Raw genomic sequence first — 17,345 nt, forward strand, 5'->3', positions numbered from 1 at the left:
GTTGTGCTTACTACTGCATCACGCAACCAAAGAAATTAGCTTTTGTGAATACTGTTTTGCTGAACACATAGCAAAACATCCTGTCCTGAGACCCTAGCATATTTGGATTTAAATGACTTCACCAATTCTAGGATAATCAGAAAGCTGTTTGCCACAAGAACAAGCATGTAAAAATTCTGAAAACAATTCATGAAATATGCTGGAATTATATAGACCGCAAGCATGTGATAGAGCTTGCATGGAGAAAAGACCTGCAAGCTGGAATCAACACTAATGAATCAAAAGGTTCCACTGAGAGTTGAACTCAGATTGCTGGATTCAGAGTCCAGAGTGCTAACCATTACACCATGGAACCTAAAAGATAAGTTCTGATTCTTCTGTTTTGCTGGGTTCACAGACCAAGTTAAGCTCAAAGTGACTTGTCTTGAGAGGATGCAAGTTGCAACAACTACAGACAAGGACTTCCAGCAACAAGATATTTAGTTGAGGTATTCGATTTGGTCAACTGAAAGACACTTTCTGTTTACAGTAGTCTTCAACAATGAAAGCTGGTACAATCCCAGATAAAGAGCATGTAGCAGAAAGGTTCCACCGAGAGTCGAACTCGGATTGCTGGATTCAGAGTCCAGAGTGCTAACCATTACACCATGGAACCTACATGAGACACTTCTGAGTCTTGTTTTGCTGGGTTCACAGACCAAGTTAAGCTCAAAGTGACTTGTCATGGGAGAATGCATGTTGCAACAACTACAGACAAGGACTTCCAGCAACAAGATAATTAGTTGAGGTATTTGATTTGGTCAACTGAAAGACACTTTCTGTTTACAGTAGTCTTCAACAATGAAAGCTGGTACAATCCCAGATAAAGAGCATGTAGCAGAAAGGTTCCACCGAGAGTCGAACTCGGATCACTGGATTCAAAGTCCAGAGTGCTGACCATTACACCATGGAACCCACAGCAAAAGTTGTTTCTAGCAAATGAGTTGCTGGATTCAGAGTCCAGAATGCTAACACCATGGAAACAGCAAATAGGTTTCCAACTTCTCTGCCGTTGATTTCAGAGTCTGTTGTGCTTACTACTGCATCACGCAACCAAAGAAATTAGCTTTTGTGAATACTGTTTTGCTGAACACATAGCAAAACATCCTGTCCTGAGACCCTAGCATATTTGGATTTAAATGACTTCACCAATTCTAGGATAATCAGAAAGCTGTTTGCCACAAGAACAAGCATGTAAAAACTCTGAAAACAATTCATGAAATATGCTGGAATTATATAGACCGCAAGCATGTGATAGAGCTTGCATGGAGAAAAGACCTGCAAGCTGGAATCAACACTAATGAATCAAAAGGTTCCACTGAGAGTTGAACTCAGATTGCTGGATTCAGAGTCCAGAGTGCTAACCATTACACCATGGAACCTAAAAGATAAGTTCTGATTCTTCTGTTTTGCTGGGTTCACAGACCAAGTTAAGCTCAAAGTGACTTGTCTTGAGAGGATGCAAGTTGCAACAACTACAGACAAGGACTTCCAGCAACAAGATATTTAGTTGAGGTATTCGATTTGGTCAACTGAAAGACACTTTCTGTTTACAGTAGTCTTCAACAATGAAAGCTGGTACAATCCCAGATAAAGAGCATGTAGCAGAAAGGTTCCACCGAGAGTCGAACTCAGATTGCTGGATTCAGAGTCCAGAGTGCTAACCATTACACCATGGAACCTACATGAGACACTTCTGAGTCTTGTTTTGCTGGGTTCACAGACCAAGTTAAGCTCAAAGTGACTTGTCATGGGAGAATGCATGTTGCAACAACTACAGACAAGGACTTCCAGCAACAAGATAATTAGTTGAGGTATTTGATTTGGTCAAATGAAAGACACTTTCTGTTTACACTAGTCTTCAACAACGAAAGCTGGTACAACCCCAGATAAAGAGCATGTAGCAGAAAGGTTCCACCGAGAGTCGAACTCGGATTGCTGGATTCAGAGTCCAGAGTGCTAACCATTACACCATGGAACCTACATTAGACATTTCTGAGTCTTGTTTTGCTGGGTTCACAGACCAAGTTAAGCTCAAAGTGACTTGTCATGGGAGAATGCAGGTTGCAACAACTACAGACAAGGACTTCCAGCAACAAGATAATTAGTAGAGGTATTTGATTTGGTCAACTGAAAGACACTTTCTGTTTACAGTAGTCTTCAACAATGAAAGCTGGTACAATCCCAGATAAAGAGCATGTAGCAGAAAGGTTCCACCGAGAGTTGAACTCGGATCACTGGATTCAAAGTCCAGAGTGCTGACCATTACACCATGGAACCCACAGCAAAAGTTGTTTCTAGCAAATGAGTTGCTGGATTCAGAGTCCAGAATGCTAACACCATGGAAACAGCAAATAGGTTTCCAACTTCTCTGCCGTTGATTTCAGAGTCTGTTGTGCTTACTACTGCATCACGCAACCAAAGAAATTAGCTTTTGTGAATACTGTTTTGCTGAACACATAGCAAAACATCCTGTCCTGAGACCCTAGCATATTTGGATTTAAATGACTTCACCAATTCTAGGATAATCAGAAAGCTGTTTGCCACAAGAACAAGCATGTAAAAATTCTGAAAACAATTCATGAAATATGCTGGAATTATATAGACCGCAAGCATGTGATAGAGCTTGCATGGAGAAAAGACCTGCAAGCTGGAATCAACACTAATGAATCAAAAGGTTCCACTGAGAGTTGAACTCAGATTGCTGGATTCAGAGTCCAGAGTGCTAACCATTACACCATGGAACCTAAAAGATAAGTTCTGATTCTTCTGTTTTGCTGGGTTCACAGACCAAGTTAAGCTCAAAGTGACTTGTCTTGAGAGGATGCAAGTTGCAACAACTACAGACAAGGACTTCCAGCAACAAGATATTTAGTTGAGGTATTCGATTTGGTCAACTGAAAGACACTTTCTGTTTACAGTAGTCTTCAACAATGAAAGCTGGTACAATCCCAGATAAAGAGCATGTAGCAGAAAGGTTCCACCGAGAGTCGAACTCGGATTGCTGGATTCAGAGTCCAGAGTGCTAACCATTACACCATGGAACCTACATGAGACACTTCTGAGTCTTGTTTTGCTGGGTTCACAGACCAAGTTAAGCTCAAAGTGACTTGTCATGGGAGAATGCATGTTGCAACAACTACAGACAAGGACTTCCAGCAACAAGATAATTAGTTGAGGTATTTGATTTGGTCAACTGAAAGACACTTTCTGTTTACAGTAGTCTTCAACAATGAAAGCTGGTACAATCCCAGATAAAGAGCATGTAGCAGAAAGGTTCCACCGAGAGTCGAACTCGGATCACTGGATTCAAAGTCCAGAGTGCTGACCATTACACCATGGAACCCACAGCAAAAGTTGTTTCTAGCAAATGAGTTGCTGGATTCAGAGTCCAGAATGCTAACACCATGGAAACAGCAAATAGGTTTCCAACTTCTCTGCCGTTGATTTCAGAGCCTGTTGTGCTTACTACTGCATCACGCAACCAAAGAAATTAGCTTTTGTGAATACTGTTTTGCTGAACACATAGCAAAACATCCTGTCCTGAGACCCTAGCATATTTGGATTTAAATGACTTCACCAATTCTAGGATAATCAGAAAGCTGTTTGCCACAAGAACAAGCATGTAAAAATTCTGAAAACAATTCATGAAATATGCTGGAATTATATAGACCGCAAGCATGTGATAGAGCTTGCATGGAGAAAAGACCTGCAAGCTGGAATCAACACTAATGAATCAAAAGGTTCCACTGAGAGTTGAACTCAGATTGCTGGATTCAGAGTCCAGAGTGCTAACCATTACACCATGGAACCTAAAGGATAAGTTCTGATTCTTCTGTTTTGCTGGGTTCACAGACCAAGTTATGCTCAAAGTGACTTGTCTTGAGAGGATGCAAGTTGCAACAACTACAGACAAGGACTTCCAGCGAACAAGATATTTAGTTGAGGTATTCGATTTGGTCAACTGAAAGACACTTTCTGTTTACAGTAGTGTTCAACAATGAAAGCTGGTACAATCCCAGATAAAGAGCATGTAGCAGAAAGGTTCCACCGAGAGTCGAACTCGGATCACTGGATTCAAAGTCCAGAGTGCTGACCATTACACCATGGAACCCACAGCAAAAGTTGTTTCTAGCAAATGAGTTGCTGGATTCAGAGTCCAGAATGCTAACACCATGGAAACAGCAAATAGGTTTCCAACTTCTCTGCCGTTGATTTCAGAGTCTGTTGTGCTTACTACTGCATCACGCAACCAAAGAAATTAGCTTTTGTGAATACTGTTTTGCTGAACACATAGCAAAACATCCTGTCCTGAGACCCTAGCATATTTGGATTTAAATGACTTCACCAATTCTAGGATAATCAGAAAGCTGTTTGCCACAAGAACAAGCATGTAAAAATTCTGAAAACAATTCATGAAATATGCTGGAATTATATAGACCGCAAGCATGTGATAGAGCTTGCATGGAGAAAAGACCTGCAAGCTGGAATCAACACTAATGAATCAAAAGGTTCCACTGAGAGTTGAACTCAGATTGCTGGATTCAGAGTCCAGAGTGCTAACCATTACACCATGGAACCTAAAAGATAAGTTCTGATTCTTCTGTTTTGCTGGGTTCACAGACCAAGTTAAGCTCAAAGTGACTTGTCTTGAGAGGATGCAAGTTGCAACAACTACAGACAAGGACTTCCAGCAACAAGATATTTAGTTGAGGTATTCGATTTGGTCAACTGAAAGACACTTTCAGTTTACAGTAGTCTTCAACAATGAAAGCTGGTACAATCCCAGATAAAGAGCATGTAGCAGAAAGGTTCCACCGAGAGTCGAACTCGGATTGCTGGATTCAGAGTCCAGAGTGCTAACCATTACACCATGGAACCTACATGAGACACTTCTGAGTCTTGTTTTGCTGGGTTCACAGACCAAGTTAAGCTCAAAGTGACTTGTCATGGGAGAATGCATGTTGCAACAACTACAGACAAGGACTTCCAGCAACAAGATAATTAGTTGAGGTATTTGATTTGGTCAACTGAAAGACACTTTCTGTTTACAGTAGTCTTCAACAATGAAAGCTGGTACAATCCCAGATAAAGAGCATGTAGCAGAAAGGTTCCACCGAGAGTCGAACTCGGATCACTGGATTCAAAGTCCAGAGTGCTGACCATTACACCATGGAACCCACAGCAAAAGTTGTTTCTAGCAAATGAGTTGCTGGATTCAGAGTCCAGAATGCTAACACCATGGAAACAGCAAATAGGTTTCCAACTTCTCTGCCGTTGATTTCAGAGTCTGTTGTGCTTACTACTGCATCACGCAACCAAAGAAATTAGCTTTTGTGAATACTGTTTTGCTGAACACATAGCAAAACATCCTGTCCTGAGACCCTAGCATATTTGGATTTAAATGACTTCACCAATTCTAGGATAATCAGAAAGCTGTTTGCCACAAGAACAAGCATGTAAAAACTCTGAAAACAATTCATGAAATATGCTGGAATTATATAGACCGCAAGCATGTGATAGAGCTTGCATGGAGAAAAGACCTGCAAGCTGGAATCAACACTAATGAATCAAAAGGTTCCACTGAGAGTTGAACTCAGATTGCTGGATTCAGAGTCCAGAGTGCTAACCATTACACCATGGAACCTAAAAGATAAGTTCTGATTCTTCTGTTTTGCTGGGTTCACAGACCAAGTTAAGCTCAAAGTGACTTGTCTTGAGAGGATGCAAGTTGCAACAACTACAGACAAGGACTTCCAGCAACAAGATATTTAGTTGAGGTATTCGATTTGGTCAACTGAAAGACACTTTCTGTTTACAGTAGTCTTCAACAATGAAAGCTGGTACAATCCCAGATAAAGAGCATGTAGCAGAAAGGTTCCACCGAGAGTCGAACTCAGATTGCTGGATTCAGAGTCCAGAGTGCTAACCATTACACCATGGAACCTACATGAGACACTTCTGAGTCTTGTTTTGCTGGGTTCACAGACCAAGTTAAGCTCAAAGTGACTTGTCATGGGAGAATGCATGTTGCAACAACTACAGACAAGGACTTCCAGCAACAAGATAATTAGTTGAGGTATTTGATTTGGTCAAATGAAAGACACTTTCTGTTTACACTAGTCTTCAACAACGAAAGCTGGTACAACCCCAGATAAAGAGCATGTAGCAGAAAGGTTCCACGGAGAGTCGAACTCGGATTGCTGGATTCAGAGTCCAGAGTGCTAACCATTACACCATGGAACCTACATTAGACATTTCTGAGTCTTGTTTTGCTGGGTTCACAGACCAAGTTAAGCTCAAAGTGACTTGTCATGGGAGAATGCAGGTTGCAACAACTACAGACAAGGACTTCCAGCAACAAGATAATTAGTAGAGGTATTTGATTTGGTCAACTGAAAGACACTTTCTGTTTACAGTAGTCTTCAACAATGAAAGCTGGTACAATCCCAGATAAAGAGCATGTAGCAGAAAGGTTCCACCGAGAGTCGAACTCGGATCACTGGATTCAAAGTCCAGAGTGCTGACCATTACACCATGGAACCCACAGCAAAAGTTGTTTCTAGCAAATGAGTTGCTGGATTCAGAGTCCAGAATGCTAACACCATGGAAACAGCAAATAGGTTTCCAACTTCTCTGCCGTTGATTTCAGAGTCTGTTGTGCTTACTACTGCATCACGCAACCAAAGAAATTAGCTTTTGTGAATACTGTTTTGCTGAACACATAGCAAAACATCCTGTCCTGAGACCCTAGCATATTTGGATTTAAATGACTTCACCAATTCTAGGATAATCAGAAAGCTGTTTGCCACAAGAACAAGCATGTAAAAATTCTGAAAACAATTCATGAAATATGCTGGAATTATATAGACCGCAAGCATGTGATAGAGCTTGCATGGAGAAAAGACCTGCAAGCTGGAATCAACACTAATGAATCAAAAGGTTCCACTGAGAGTTGAACTCAGATTGCTGGATTCAGAGTCCAGAGTGCTAACCATTACACCATGGAACCTAAAGGATAAGTTCTGATTCTTCTGTTTTGCTGGGTTCACAGACCAAGTTATGCTCAAAGTGACTTGTCTTGAGAGGATGCAAGTTGCAACAACTACAGACAAGGACTTCCAGCGAACAAGATATTTAGTTGAGGTATTCGATTTGGTCAACTGAAAGACACTTTCTGTTTACAGTAGTGTTCAACAATGAAAGCTGGTACAATCCCAGATAAAGAGCATGTAGCAGAAAGGTTCCACCGAGAGTCGAACTCGGATCACTGGATTCAAAGTCCAGAGTGCTGACCATTACACCATGGAACCCACAGCAAAAGTTGTTTCTAGCAAATGAGTTGCTGGATTCAGAGTCCAGAATGCTAACACCATGGAAACAGCAAATAGGTTTCCAACTTCTCTGCCGTTGATTTCAGAGTCTGTTGTGCTTACTACTGCATCACGCAACCAAAGAAATTAGCTTTTGTGAATACTGTTTTGCTGAACACATAGCAAAACATCCTGTCCTGAGACCCTAGCATATTTGGATTTAAATGACTTCACCAATTCTAGGATAATCAGAAAGCTGTTTGCCACAAGAACAAGCATGTAAAAATTCTGAAAACAATTCATGAAATATGCTGGAATTATATAGACCGCAAGCATGTGATAGAGCTTGCATGGAGAAAAGACCTGCAAGCTGGAATCAACACTAATGAATCAAAAGGTTCCACTGAGAGTTGAACTCAGATTGCTGGATTCAGAGTCCAGAGTGCTAACCATTACACCATGGAACCTAAAAGATAAGTTCTGATTCTTCTGTTTTGCTGGGTTCACAGACCAAGTTAAGCTCAAAGTGACTTGTCTTGAGAGGATGCAAGTTGCAACAACTACAGACAAGGACTTCCAGCAACAAGATATTTAGTTGAGGTATTCGATTTGGTCAACTGAAAGACACTTTCTGTTTACACTAGTCTTCAACAACGAAAGCTGGTACAATCCCAGATAAAGAGCATGTAGCAGAAAGGTTCCACCGAGAGTCGAACTCAGATTGCTGGATTCAGAGTCCAGAGTGCTAACCATTACACCATGGAACCTACTTTAGACACTTCTGAGTCTTGTTTTGCTCGGTTCACAGACCAAGTTAAGCTCAAAGTGACTTGTCATGGGAGAATGCAGGTTGCAACAACTACAGACAAGGACTTCCAGCAACAAGATAATTAGTAGAGGTATTTGATTTGGTCAACTGAAAGACACTTTCTGTTTACAGTAGTCTTCAACAATGAAAGCTGGTACAATCCCAGATAAAGAGCATGTAGCAGAAAGGTTCCACCGAGAGTCGAACTCGGATCACTGGATTCAAAGTCCAGAGTGCTGACCATTACACCATGGAACCCACAGCAAAAGTTGTTTCTAGCAAATGAGTTGCTGGATTCAGAGTCCAGAATGCTAACACCATGGAAACAGCAAATAGGTTTCCAACTTCTCTGCCGTTGATTTCAGAGTCTGTTGTGCTTACTACTGCATCACGCAACCAAAGAAATTAGCTTTTGTGAATACTGTTTTGCTGAACACATAGCAAAACATCCTGTCCTGAGACCCTAGCATATTTGGATTTAAATGACTTCACCAATTCTAGGATAATCAGAAAGCTGTTTGCCACAAGAACAAGCATGTAAAAATTCTGAAAACAATTCATGAAATATGCTGGAATTATAAAGACCGCAAGCATGTGATAGAGCTTGCATGGAGAAAAGACCTGCAAGCTGGAATCAACACTAATGAATCAAAAGGTTCCACTGAGAGTTGAACTCAGATTGCTGGATTCAGAGTCCAGAGTGCTAACCATTACACCATGGAACCTAAAAGATAAGTTCTGATTCTTCTGTTTTGCTGGGTTCACAGACCAAGTTAAGCTCAAAGTGACTTGTCTTGAGAGGATGCAAGTTGCAACAACTACAGACAAGGACTTCCAGCAACAAGATATTTAGTTGAGGTATTCGATTTGGTCAACTGAAAGACACTTTCTGTTTACAGTAGTCTTCAACAATGAAAGCTGGTACAATCCCAGATAAAGAGCATGTAGCAGAAAGGTTCCACCGAGAGTCGAACTCGGATTGCTGGATTCAGAGTCCAGAGTGCTAACCATTACACCATGGAACCTACATGAGACACTTCTGAGTCTTGTTTTGCTGGGTTCACAGACCAAGTTAAGCTCAAAGTGACTTGTCATGGGAGAATGCATGTTGCAACAACTACAGACAAGGACTTCCAGCAACAAGATAATTAGTTGAGGTATTTGATTTGGTCAACTGAAAGACACTTTCTGTTTACAGTAGTCTTCAACAATGAAAGCTGGTACAATCCCAGATAAAGAGCATGTAGCAGAAAGGTTCCACCGAGAGTCGAACTCGGATCACTGGATTCAAAGTCCAGAGTGCTGACCATTACACCATGGAACCCACAGCAAAAGTTGTTTCTAGCAAATGAGTTGCTGGATTCAGAGTCCAGAATGCTAACACCATGGAAACAGCAAATAGGTTTCCAACTTCTCTGCCGTTGATTTCAGAGTCTGTTGTGCTTACTACTGCATCACGCAACCAAAGAAATTAGCTTTTGTGAATACTGTTTTGCTGAACACATAGCAAAACATCCTGTCCTGAGACCCTAGCATATTTGGATTTAAATGACTTCACCAATTCTAGGATAATCAGAAAGCTGTTTGCCACAAGAACAAGCATGTAAAAATTCTGAAAACAATTCATGAAATATGCTGGAATTATATAGACCGCAAGCATGTGATAGAGCTTGCATGGAGAAAAGACCTGCAAGCTGGAATCAACACTAATGAATCAAAAGGTTCCACTGAGAGTTGAACTCAGATTGCTGGATTTAGAGTCCAGAGTGCTAACCATTACACCATGGAACCTAAAAGATAAGTTCTGATTCTTCTGTTTTGCTGGGTTCACAGACCAAGTTAAGCTCAAAGTGACTTGTCTTGAGAGGATGCAAGTTGCAACAACTACAGACAAGGACTTCCAGCAACAAGATATTTAGTTGAGGTATTCGATTTGGTCAACTGAAAGACACTTTCTGTTTACAGTAGTCTTCAACAATGAAAGCTGGTACAATCCCAGATAAAGAGCATGTAGCAGAAAGGTTCCACCGAGAGTGGAACTCGGATTGCTGGATTCAGAGTCCAGAGTGCTAACCATTACACCATGGAACCTACATGAGACACTTCTGAGTCTTGTTTTGCTGGGTTCACAGACCAAGTTAAGCTCAAAGTGACTTGTCATGGGAGAATGCATGTTGCAACAACTACAGACAAGGACTTCCAGCAACAAGATAATTAGTTGAGGTATTTGATTTGGTCAACTGAAAGACACTTTCTGTTTACACTAGTCTTCAACAACGAAAGCTGGTACAACCCCAGATAAAGAGCATGTAGCAGAAAGGTTCCACCGAGAGTCGAACTCGGATCACTGGATTCAAAGTCCAGAGTGCTGACCATTACACCATGGAACCCACAGCAAAAGTTGTTTCTAGCAAATGAGTTGCTGGATTCAGAGTCCAGAATGCTAACACCATGGAAACAGCAAATAGGTTTCCAACTTCTCTGCCGTTGATTTCAGAGTCTGTTGTGCTTACTACTGCATCACGCAACCAAAGAAATTAGCTTTTGTGAATACTGTTTTGCTGAACACATAGCAAAACATCCTGTCCTGAGACCCTAGCATATTTGGATTTAAATGACTTCACCAATTCTAGGATAATCAGAAAGCTGTTTGCCACAAGAACAAGCATGTAAAAATTCTGAAAACAATTCATGAAATATGCTGGAATTATATAGACCGCAAGCATGTGATAGAGCTTGCATGGAGAAAAGACCTGCAAGCTGGAATCAACACTAATGAATCAAAAGGTTCCACTGAGAGTTGAACTCAGATTGCTGGATTCAGAGTCCAGAGTGCTAACCATTACACCATGGAACCTAAAAGATAAGTTCTGATTCTTCTGTTTTGCTGGGTTCACAGACCAAGTTAAGCTCAAAGTGACTTGTCTTGAGAGGATGCAAGTTGCAACAACTACAGACAAGGACTTCCAGCAACAAGATATTTAGTTGAGGTATTCGATTTGGTCAACTGAAAGACACTTTCTGTTTACAGTAGTCTTCAACAATGAAAGCTGGTACAATCCCAGATAAAGAGCATGTAGCAGAAAGGTTCCACCGAGAGTCGAACTCGGATTGCTGGATTCAGAGTCCAGAGTGCTAACCATTACACCATGGAACCTACATTAGACATTTCTGAGTCTTGTTTTGCTGGGTTCACAGACCAAGTTAAGCTCAAAGTGACTTGTCATGGGAGAATGCAGGTTGCAACAACTACAGACAAGGACTTCCAGCAACAAGATAATTAGTAGAGGTATTTGATTTGGTCAACTGAAAGACACTTTCTGTTTACAGTAGTCTTCAACAATGAAAGCTGGTACAATCCCAGATAAAGAGCATGTAGCAGAAAGGTTCCACCGAGAGTCGAACTCGGATTGCTGGATTCAGAGTCCAGAGTGCTAACCATTACACCATGGAACCTACATGAGACACTTCTGAGTCTTGTTTTGCTGGGTTCACAGACCAAGTTAAGCTCAAAGTGACTTGTCATGGGAGAATGCATGTTGCAACAACTACAGACAAGGACTTCCAGCAACAAGATAATTAGTTGAGGTATTTGATTTGGTCAACTGAAAGACACTTTCTGTTTACACTAGTCTTCAACAACGAAAGCTGGTACAACCCCAGATAAAGAGCATGTAGCAGAAAGGTTCCACCGAGAGTCGAACTCGGATTGCTGGATTCAGAGTCCAGAGTGCTAACCATTACACCATGGAACCTACATTAGACATTTCTGAGTCTTGTTTTGCTGGGTTCACAGACCAAGTTAAGCTCAAAGTGACTTGTCATGGGAGAATGCAGGTTGCAACAACTACAGACAAGGACTTCCAGCAACAAGATAATTAGTAGAGGTATTTGATTTGGTCAACTGAAAGACACTTTCTGTTTACAGTAGTCTTCAACAATGAAAGCTGGTACAATCCCAGATAAAGAGCATGTAGCAGAAAGGTTCCACCGAGAGTCGAACTCGGATTGCTGGATTCAGAGTCCAGAGTGCTAACCATTACACCATGGAACCTACATTAGACATTTCTGAGTCTTGTTTTGCTGGGTTCACAGACCAAGTTAAGCTCAAAGTGACTTGTCATGGGAGAATGCAGGTTGCAACAACTACAGACAAGGACTTCCAGCAACAAGATAATTAGTAGAGGTATTTGATTTGGTCAACTGAAAGACACTTTCTGTTTACAGTAGTCTTCAACAATGAAAGCTGGTACAATCCCAGATAAAGAGCATGTAGCAGAAAGGTTCCACCGAGAGTCGAACTCGGATTGCTGGATTCAGAGTCCAGAGTGCTAACCATTACACCATGGAACCTACATGAGACACTTCTGAGTCTTGTTTTGCTGGGTTCACAGACCAAGTTAAGCTCAAAGTGACTTGTCATGGGAGAATGCATGTTGCAACAACTACAGACAAGGACTTCCAGCAACAAGATAATTAGTTGAGGTATTTGATTTGGTCAACTGAAAGACACTTTCTGTTTACACTAGTCTTCAACAACGAAAGCTGGTACAACCCCAGATAAAGAGCATGTAGCAGAAAGGTTCCACCGAGAGTCGAACTCGGATTGCTGGATTCAGAGTCCAGAGTGCTAACCATTACACCATGGAACCTACATTAGACATTTCTGAGTCTTGTTTTGCTGGGTTCACAGACCAAGTTAAGCTCAAAGTGACTTGTCATGGGAGAATGCAGGTTGCAACAACTACAGACAAGGACTTCCAGCAACAAGATAATTAGTAGAGGTATTTGATTTGGTCAACTGAAAGACACTTTCTGTTTACAGTAGTCTTCAACAATGAAAGCTGGTACAATCCCAGATAAAGAGCATGTAGCAGAAAGGTTCCACCGAGAGTCGAACTCGGATTGCTGGATTCAGAGTCCAGAGTGCTAACCATTACACCATGGAACCTACATGAGACACTTCTGAGTCTTGTTTTGCTGGGTTCACAGACCAAGTTAAGCTCAAAGTGACTTGTCATGGGAGAATGCAGGTTGCAACAACTACAGACAAGGACTTCCAGCAACAAGATAATTAGTAGAGGTATTTGATTTGGTCAACTGAAAGACACTTTCTGTTTACAGTAGTCTTCAACAATGAAAGCTGGTACAATCCCAGATAAAGAGCATGTAGCAGAAAGGTTCCACCGAGAGTCGAACTCGGATCACTGGATTCAAAGTCCAGAGTGCTGACCATTACACCATGGAACCCACAGCAAAAGTTGTTTCTAGCAAATGAGTTGCTGGATTCAGAGTTCAGAATGCTAACACCATGGAACCAACAAATAGGTTTCCAACTTCTCTGCCGTTGATTTCAGAGTCTGTTGTGCTTACTACTGCATCACGCAACCAAAGAAATTAGCTTTTGTGAATACTGTTTTGCTGAACACATAGCAAAACATCCTGTCCTGAGACCCTAGCATATTTGGATTTAAATGACTTCACCAATTCTAGGATAATCAGAAAGCTGTTTGCCACAAGAACAAGCATGTAAAAATTCTGAAAACAATTCATGAAATATGCTGGAATTATATAGACCGCAAGCATGTGATAGAGCTTGCATGGAGAAAAGACCTGCAAGCTGGAATCAACACTAATGAATCAAAAGGTTCCACTGAGAGTTGAACTCAGATTGCTGGATTCAGAGTCCAGAGTGCTAACCATTACACCATGGAACCTAAAAGATAAGTTCTGATTCTTCTGTTTTGCTGGGTTCACAGACCAAGTTAAGCTCAAAGTGACTTGTCTTGAGAGGATGCAAGTTGCAACAACTACAGACAAGGACTTCCAGCAACAAGATATTTAGTTGAGGTATTCGATTTGGTCAACTGAAAGACACTTTCTGTTTACAGTAGTCTTCAACAATGAAAGCTGGTACAATCCCAGATAAAGAGCATGTAGCAGAAAGGTTCCACCGAGAGTCGAACTCGGATTGCTGGATTCAGAGTCCAGAGTGCTAACCATTACACCATGGAACCTACATGAGACACTTCTGAGTCTTGTTTTGCTGGGTTCACAGACCAAGTTAAGCTCAAAGTGACTTGTCATGGGAGAATGCATGTTGCAACAACTACAGACAAGGACTTCCAGCAACAAGATAATTAGTTGAGGTATTTGATTTGGTCAACTGAAAGACACTTTCTGTTTACAGTAGTCTTCAACAATGAAAGCTGGTACAATCCCAGATAAAGAGCATGTAGCAGAAAGGTTCCACCGAGAGTCGAACTCGGATTGCTGGATTCAGAGTCCAGAGTGCTAACCATTACACCATGGAACCTACATGAGACACTTCTGAGTCTTGTTTTGCTGGGTTCACAGACCAAGTTAAGCTCAAAGTGACTTGTCATGGGAGAATGCAGGTTGCAACAACTACAGACAAGGACTTCCAGCAACAAGATAATTAGTAGAGGTATTTGATTTGGTCAACTGAAAGACACTTTCTGTTTACAGTAGTCTTCAACAATGAAAGCTGGTACAATCCCAGATAAAGAGCATGTAGCAGAAAGGTTCCACCGAGAGTCGAACTCGGATCACTGGATTCAAAGTCCAGAGTGCTGACCATTACACCATGGAACCCACAGCAAAAGTTGTTTCTAGCAAATGAGTTGCTGGATTCAGAGTTCAGAATGCTAACACCATGGAACCAACAAATAGGTTTCCAACTTCTCTGCCGTTGATTTCAGAGTCTGTTGTGCTTACTACTGCATCACGCAACCAAAGAAATTAGCTTTTGTGAATACTGTTTTGCTGAACACATAGCAAAACATCCTGTCCTGAGACCCTAGCATATTTGGATTTAAATGACTTCACCAATTCTAGGATAATCAGAAAGCTGTTTGCCACAAGAACAAGCATGTAAAAATTCTGAAAACAATTCATGAAATATGCTGGAATTATATAGACCGCAAGCATGTGATAGAGCTTGCATGGAGAAAAGACCTGCAAGCTGGAATCAACACTAATGAATCAAAAGGTTCCACTGAGAGTTGAACTCAGATTGCTGGATTCAGAGTCCAGAGTGCTAACCATTACACCATGGAACCTAAAAGATAAGTTCTGATTCTTCTGTTTTGCTGGGTTCACAGACCAAGTTAAGCTCAAAGTGACTTGTCTTGAGAGGATGCAAGTTGCAACAACTACAGACAAGGACTTCCAGCAACAAGATATTTAGTTGAGGTATTCGATTTGGTCAACTGAAAGACACTTTCTGTTTACAGTAGTCTTCAACAATGAAAGCTGGTACAATCCCAGATAAAGAGCATGTAGCAGAAAGGTTCCACCGAGAGTCGAACTCGGATTGCTGGATTCAGAGTCCAGAGTGCTAACCATTACACCATGGAACCTACATGAGACACTTCTGAGTCTTGTTTTGCTGGGTTCACAGACCAAGTTAAGCTCAAAGTGACTTGTCATGGGAGAATGCATGTTGCAACAACTACAGACAAGGACTTCCAGCAACAAGATAATTAGTTGAGGTATTTGATTTGGTCAACTGAAAGACACTTTCTGTTTACAGTAGTCTTCAACAATGAAAGCTGGTACAATCCCAGATAAAGAGCATGTAGCAGAAAGGTTCCACCGAGAGTCGAACTCGGATCACTGGATTCAAAGTCCAGAGTGCTGACCATTACACCATGGAACCCACAGCAAAAGTTGTTTCTAGCAAATGAGTTGCTGGATTCAGAGTTCAGAATGCTAACACCATGGAACCAACAAATAGGTTTCCAACTTCTCTGCCGTTGATTTCAGAGTCTGTTGTGCTTACTACTGCATCACGCAACCAAAGAAATTAGCTTTTGTGAATACTGTTTTGCTGAACACATAGCAAAACATCCTGTCCTGAGACCCTAGCATATTTGGATTTAAATGACTTCACCAATTCTAGGATAATCAGAAAGCTGTTTGCCACAAGAACAAGCATGTAAAAATTCTGAAAACAATTCATGAAATATGCTGGAATTATATAGACCGCAAGCATGTGATAGAGCTTGCATGGAGAAAAGACCTGCAAGCTGGAATCAACACTAATGAATCAAAAGGTTCCACTGAGAGTTGAACTCAGATTGCTGGATTCAGAGTCCAGAGTGCTAACCATTACACCATGGAACCTAAAAGATAAGTTCTGATTCTTCTGTTTTGCTGGGTTCACAGACCAAGTTAAGCTCAAAGTGACTTGTCTTGAGAGGATGCAAGTTGCAACAACTACAGACAAGGACTTCCAGCAACAAGATATTTAGTTGAGGTATTCGATTTGGTCAACTGAAAGACACTTTCTGTTTACAGTAGTCTTCAACAATGAAAGCTGGTACAATCCCAGATAAAGAGCATGTAGCAGAAAGGTTCCACCGAGAGTCGAACTCGGATTGCTGGATTCAGAGTCCAGAGTGCTAACCATTACACCATGGAACCTACATGAGACACTTCTGAGTCTTGTTTTGCTGGGTTCACAGACCAAGTTAAGCTCAAAGTGACTTGTCATGGGAGAATGCATGTTGCAACAACTACAGACAAGGACTTCCAGCAACAAGATAATTAGTTGAGGTATTTGATTTGGTCAACTGAAAGACACTTTCTGTTTACAGTAGTCTTCAACAATGAAAGCTGGTACAATCCCAGATAAAGAGCATGTAGCAGAAAGGTTCCACCGAGAGTCGAACTCGGATCACTGGATTCAAAGTCCAGAGTGCTGACCATTACACCATGGAACCCACAGCAAAAGTTGTTTCTAGCAAATGAGTTGCTGGATTCAGAGTCCAGAATGCTAACACCATGGAAACAGCAAATAGGTTTCCAACTTCTCTGCCGTTGATTTCAGAGTCTGTTGTGCTTACTACTGCATCACGCAACCAAAGAAATTAGCTTTTGTGAATACTGTTTTGCTGAACACATAGCAAAACATCCTGTCCTGAGACCCTAGCATATTTGGATTTAAATGACTTCACCAATTCTAGGATAATCAGAAAGCTGTTTGCCACAAGAACAAGCATGTAAAAATTCTGAAAACAATTCATGAAATATGCTGGAATTATATAGACCGCAAGCATGTGATAGAGCTTGCATGGAGAAAAGACCTGCAAGCTGGAATCAACACTAATGAATCAAAAGGTTCCACTGAGAGTTGAACTCAGATTGCTGGATTTAGAGTC

General features: G+C 41.2%; 43 non-coding genes across 43 annotated transcripts; all 43 read right to left on the minus strand.

Moving 5' to 3' along the window:
* Window positions 1-283: 283 nt before the first annotated feature.
* trnaq-cug (transfer RNA glutamine (anticodon CUG)) lies at window positions 284-355 on the minus strand. Its single transcript has one exon. It is a non-coding gene; the product is annotated as a tRNA-Gln (tRNA).
* A 228-nt stretch (window positions 356-583) lies between these two features.
* trnaq-cug (transfer RNA glutamine (anticodon CUG)) lies at window positions 584-655 on the minus strand. The gene has a single exon. It is a non-coding gene; the product is annotated as a tRNA-Gln (tRNA).
* Window positions 656-882: 227 nt separating this feature from the next.
* trnaq-uug (transfer RNA glutamine (anticodon UUG)) lies at window positions 883-954 on the minus strand. The gene has a single exon. It is a non-coding gene; the product is annotated as a tRNA-Gln (tRNA).
* A 395-nt stretch (window positions 955-1,349) lies between these two features.
* trnaq-cug (transfer RNA glutamine (anticodon CUG)) lies at window positions 1,350-1,421 on the minus strand. Its single transcript has one exon. It is a non-coding gene; the product is annotated as a tRNA-Gln (tRNA).
* A 527-nt stretch (window positions 1,422-1,948) lies between these two features.
* On the minus strand, window positions 1,949-2,020 carry trnaq-cug (transfer RNA glutamine (anticodon CUG)). Its single transcript has one exon. It is a non-coding gene; the product is annotated as a tRNA-Gln (tRNA).
* A 227-nt stretch (window positions 2,021-2,247) lies between these two features.
* trnaq-uug (transfer RNA glutamine (anticodon UUG)) lies at window positions 2,248-2,319 on the minus strand. The gene has a single exon. It is a non-coding gene; the product is annotated as a tRNA-Gln (tRNA).
* A 395-nt stretch (window positions 2,320-2,714) lies between these two features.
* trnaq-cug (transfer RNA glutamine (anticodon CUG)) lies at window positions 2,715-2,786 on the minus strand. The gene has a single exon. It is a non-coding gene; the product is annotated as a tRNA-Gln (tRNA).
* Window positions 2,787-3,014: 228 nt separating this feature from the next.
* Window positions 3,015-3,086, minus strand: trnaq-cug (transfer RNA glutamine (anticodon CUG)). The gene has a single exon. It is a non-coding gene; the product is annotated as a tRNA-Gln (tRNA).
* Window positions 3,087-3,313: 227 nt separating this feature from the next.
* trnaq-uug (transfer RNA glutamine (anticodon UUG)) lies at window positions 3,314-3,385 on the minus strand. The gene has a single exon. It is a non-coding gene; the product is annotated as a tRNA-Gln (tRNA).
* Window positions 3,386-3,780: 395 nt separating this feature from the next.
* Window positions 3,781-3,852, minus strand: trnaq-cug (transfer RNA glutamine (anticodon CUG)). The gene has a single exon. It is a non-coding gene; the product is annotated as a tRNA-Gln (tRNA).
* A 229-nt stretch (window positions 3,853-4,081) lies between these two features.
* Window positions 4,082-4,153, minus strand: trnaq-uug (transfer RNA glutamine (anticodon UUG)). Its single transcript has one exon. It is a non-coding gene; the product is annotated as a tRNA-Gln (tRNA).
* A 395-nt stretch (window positions 4,154-4,548) lies between these two features.
* Window positions 4,549-4,620, minus strand: trnaq-cug (transfer RNA glutamine (anticodon CUG)). The gene has a single exon. It is a non-coding gene; the product is annotated as a tRNA-Gln (tRNA).
* A 228-nt stretch (window positions 4,621-4,848) lies between these two features.
* trnaq-cug (transfer RNA glutamine (anticodon CUG)) lies at window positions 4,849-4,920 on the minus strand. Its single transcript has one exon. It is a non-coding gene; the product is annotated as a tRNA-Gln (tRNA).
* A 227-nt stretch (window positions 4,921-5,147) lies between these two features.
* trnaq-uug (transfer RNA glutamine (anticodon UUG)) lies at window positions 5,148-5,219 on the minus strand. The gene has a single exon. It is a non-coding gene; the product is annotated as a tRNA-Gln (tRNA).
* Window positions 5,220-5,614: 395 nt separating this feature from the next.
* Window positions 5,615-5,686, minus strand: trnaq-cug (transfer RNA glutamine (anticodon CUG)). Its single transcript has one exon. It is a non-coding gene; the product is annotated as a tRNA-Gln (tRNA).
* An 826-nt stretch (window positions 5,687-6,512) lies between these two features.
* Window positions 6,513-6,584, minus strand: trnaq-uug (transfer RNA glutamine (anticodon UUG)). Its single transcript has one exon. It is a non-coding gene; the product is annotated as a tRNA-Gln (tRNA).
* A 395-nt stretch (window positions 6,585-6,979) lies between these two features.
* On the minus strand, window positions 6,980-7,051 carry trnaq-cug (transfer RNA glutamine (anticodon CUG)). Its single transcript has one exon. It is a non-coding gene; the product is annotated as a tRNA-Gln (tRNA).
* Window positions 7,052-7,280: 229 nt separating this feature from the next.
* Window positions 7,281-7,352, minus strand: trnaq-uug (transfer RNA glutamine (anticodon UUG)). Its single transcript has one exon. It is a non-coding gene; the product is annotated as a tRNA-Gln (tRNA).
* Window positions 7,353-7,747: 395 nt separating this feature from the next.
* trnaq-cug (transfer RNA glutamine (anticodon CUG)) lies at window positions 7,748-7,819 on the minus strand. The gene has a single exon. It is a non-coding gene; the product is annotated as a tRNA-Gln (tRNA).
* A 527-nt stretch (window positions 7,820-8,346) lies between these two features.
* On the minus strand, window positions 8,347-8,418 carry trnaq-uug (transfer RNA glutamine (anticodon UUG)). Its single transcript has one exon. It is a non-coding gene; the product is annotated as a tRNA-Gln (tRNA).
* A 395-nt stretch (window positions 8,419-8,813) lies between these two features.
* trnaq-cug (transfer RNA glutamine (anticodon CUG)) lies at window positions 8,814-8,885 on the minus strand. The gene has a single exon. It is a non-coding gene; the product is annotated as a tRNA-Gln (tRNA).
* A 228-nt stretch (window positions 8,886-9,113) lies between these two features.
* On the minus strand, window positions 9,114-9,185 carry trnaq-cug (transfer RNA glutamine (anticodon CUG)). Its single transcript has one exon. It is a non-coding gene; the product is annotated as a tRNA-Gln (tRNA).
* A 227-nt stretch (window positions 9,186-9,412) lies between these two features.
* On the minus strand, window positions 9,413-9,484 carry trnaq-uug (transfer RNA glutamine (anticodon UUG)). Its single transcript has one exon. It is a non-coding gene; the product is annotated as a tRNA-Gln (tRNA).
* Window positions 9,485-10,478: 994 nt separating this feature from the next.
* trnaq-uug (transfer RNA glutamine (anticodon UUG)) lies at window positions 10,479-10,550 on the minus strand. Its single transcript has one exon. It is a non-coding gene; the product is annotated as a tRNA-Gln (tRNA).
* A 395-nt stretch (window positions 10,551-10,945) lies between these two features.
* On the minus strand, window positions 10,946-11,017 carry trnaq-cug (transfer RNA glutamine (anticodon CUG)). The gene has a single exon. It is a non-coding gene; the product is annotated as a tRNA-Gln (tRNA).
* A 228-nt stretch (window positions 11,018-11,245) lies between these two features.
* trnaq-cug (transfer RNA glutamine (anticodon CUG)) lies at window positions 11,246-11,317 on the minus strand. Its single transcript has one exon. It is a non-coding gene; the product is annotated as a tRNA-Gln (tRNA).
* Window positions 11,318-11,544: 227 nt separating this feature from the next.
* On the minus strand, window positions 11,545-11,616 carry trnaq-cug (transfer RNA glutamine (anticodon CUG)). The gene has a single exon. It is a non-coding gene; the product is annotated as a tRNA-Gln (tRNA).
* Window positions 11,617-11,843: 227 nt separating this feature from the next.
* On the minus strand, window positions 11,844-11,915 carry trnaq-cug (transfer RNA glutamine (anticodon CUG)). Its single transcript has one exon. It is a non-coding gene; the product is annotated as a tRNA-Gln (tRNA).
* A 227-nt stretch (window positions 11,916-12,142) lies between these two features.
* trnaq-cug (transfer RNA glutamine (anticodon CUG)) lies at window positions 12,143-12,214 on the minus strand. Its single transcript has one exon. It is a non-coding gene; the product is annotated as a tRNA-Gln (tRNA).
* Window positions 12,215-12,441: 227 nt separating this feature from the next.
* Window positions 12,442-12,513, minus strand: trnaq-cug (transfer RNA glutamine (anticodon CUG)). The gene has a single exon. It is a non-coding gene; the product is annotated as a tRNA-Gln (tRNA).
* A 227-nt stretch (window positions 12,514-12,740) lies between these two features.
* Window positions 12,741-12,812, minus strand: trnaq-cug (transfer RNA glutamine (anticodon CUG)). Its single transcript has one exon. It is a non-coding gene; the product is annotated as a tRNA-Gln (tRNA).
* A 227-nt stretch (window positions 12,813-13,039) lies between these two features.
* On the minus strand, window positions 13,040-13,111 carry trnaq-cug (transfer RNA glutamine (anticodon CUG)). The gene has a single exon. It is a non-coding gene; the product is annotated as a tRNA-Gln (tRNA).
* Window positions 13,112-13,338: 227 nt separating this feature from the next.
* On the minus strand, window positions 13,339-13,410 carry trnaq-uug (transfer RNA glutamine (anticodon UUG)). Its single transcript has one exon. It is a non-coding gene; the product is annotated as a tRNA-Gln (tRNA).
* A 395-nt stretch (window positions 13,411-13,805) lies between these two features.
* trnaq-cug (transfer RNA glutamine (anticodon CUG)) lies at window positions 13,806-13,877 on the minus strand. The gene has a single exon. It is a non-coding gene; the product is annotated as a tRNA-Gln (tRNA).
* Window positions 13,878-14,105: 228 nt separating this feature from the next.
* Window positions 14,106-14,177, minus strand: trnaq-cug (transfer RNA glutamine (anticodon CUG)). Its single transcript has one exon. It is a non-coding gene; the product is annotated as a tRNA-Gln (tRNA).
* Window positions 14,178-14,404: 227 nt separating this feature from the next.
* trnaq-cug (transfer RNA glutamine (anticodon CUG)) lies at window positions 14,405-14,476 on the minus strand. Its single transcript has one exon. It is a non-coding gene; the product is annotated as a tRNA-Gln (tRNA).
* Window positions 14,477-14,703: 227 nt separating this feature from the next.
* Window positions 14,704-14,775, minus strand: trnaq-uug (transfer RNA glutamine (anticodon UUG)). The gene has a single exon. It is a non-coding gene; the product is annotated as a tRNA-Gln (tRNA).
* Window positions 14,776-15,170: 395 nt separating this feature from the next.
* Window positions 15,171-15,242, minus strand: trnaq-cug (transfer RNA glutamine (anticodon CUG)). The gene has a single exon. It is a non-coding gene; the product is annotated as a tRNA-Gln (tRNA).
* Window positions 15,243-15,470: 228 nt separating this feature from the next.
* On the minus strand, window positions 15,471-15,542 carry trnaq-cug (transfer RNA glutamine (anticodon CUG)). Its single transcript has one exon. It is a non-coding gene; the product is annotated as a tRNA-Gln (tRNA).
* Window positions 15,543-15,769: 227 nt separating this feature from the next.
* On the minus strand, window positions 15,770-15,841 carry trnaq-uug (transfer RNA glutamine (anticodon UUG)). The gene has a single exon. It is a non-coding gene; the product is annotated as a tRNA-Gln (tRNA).
* Window positions 15,842-16,236: 395 nt separating this feature from the next.
* Window positions 16,237-16,308, minus strand: trnaq-cug (transfer RNA glutamine (anticodon CUG)). Its single transcript has one exon. It is a non-coding gene; the product is annotated as a tRNA-Gln (tRNA).
* A 228-nt stretch (window positions 16,309-16,536) lies between these two features.
* On the minus strand, window positions 16,537-16,608 carry trnaq-cug (transfer RNA glutamine (anticodon CUG)). Its single transcript has one exon. It is a non-coding gene; the product is annotated as a tRNA-Gln (tRNA).
* A 227-nt stretch (window positions 16,609-16,835) lies between these two features.
* On the minus strand, window positions 16,836-16,907 carry trnaq-uug (transfer RNA glutamine (anticodon UUG)). The gene has a single exon. It is a non-coding gene; the product is annotated as a tRNA-Gln (tRNA).
* Between the last annotated feature and the right edge of the window lie 438 nt (window positions 16,908-17,345).

This window comes from Brachyhypopomus gauderio, unplaced genomic scaffold, assembly GCF_052324685.1.
Source record: "Brachyhypopomus gauderio isolate BG-103 unplaced genomic scaffold, BGAUD_0.2 sc77, whole genome shotgun sequence".
NCBI classification, from domain to species: Eukaryota; Metazoa; Chordata; class Actinopteri; order Gymnotiformes; family Hypopomidae; genus Brachyhypopomus; species Brachyhypopomus gauderio.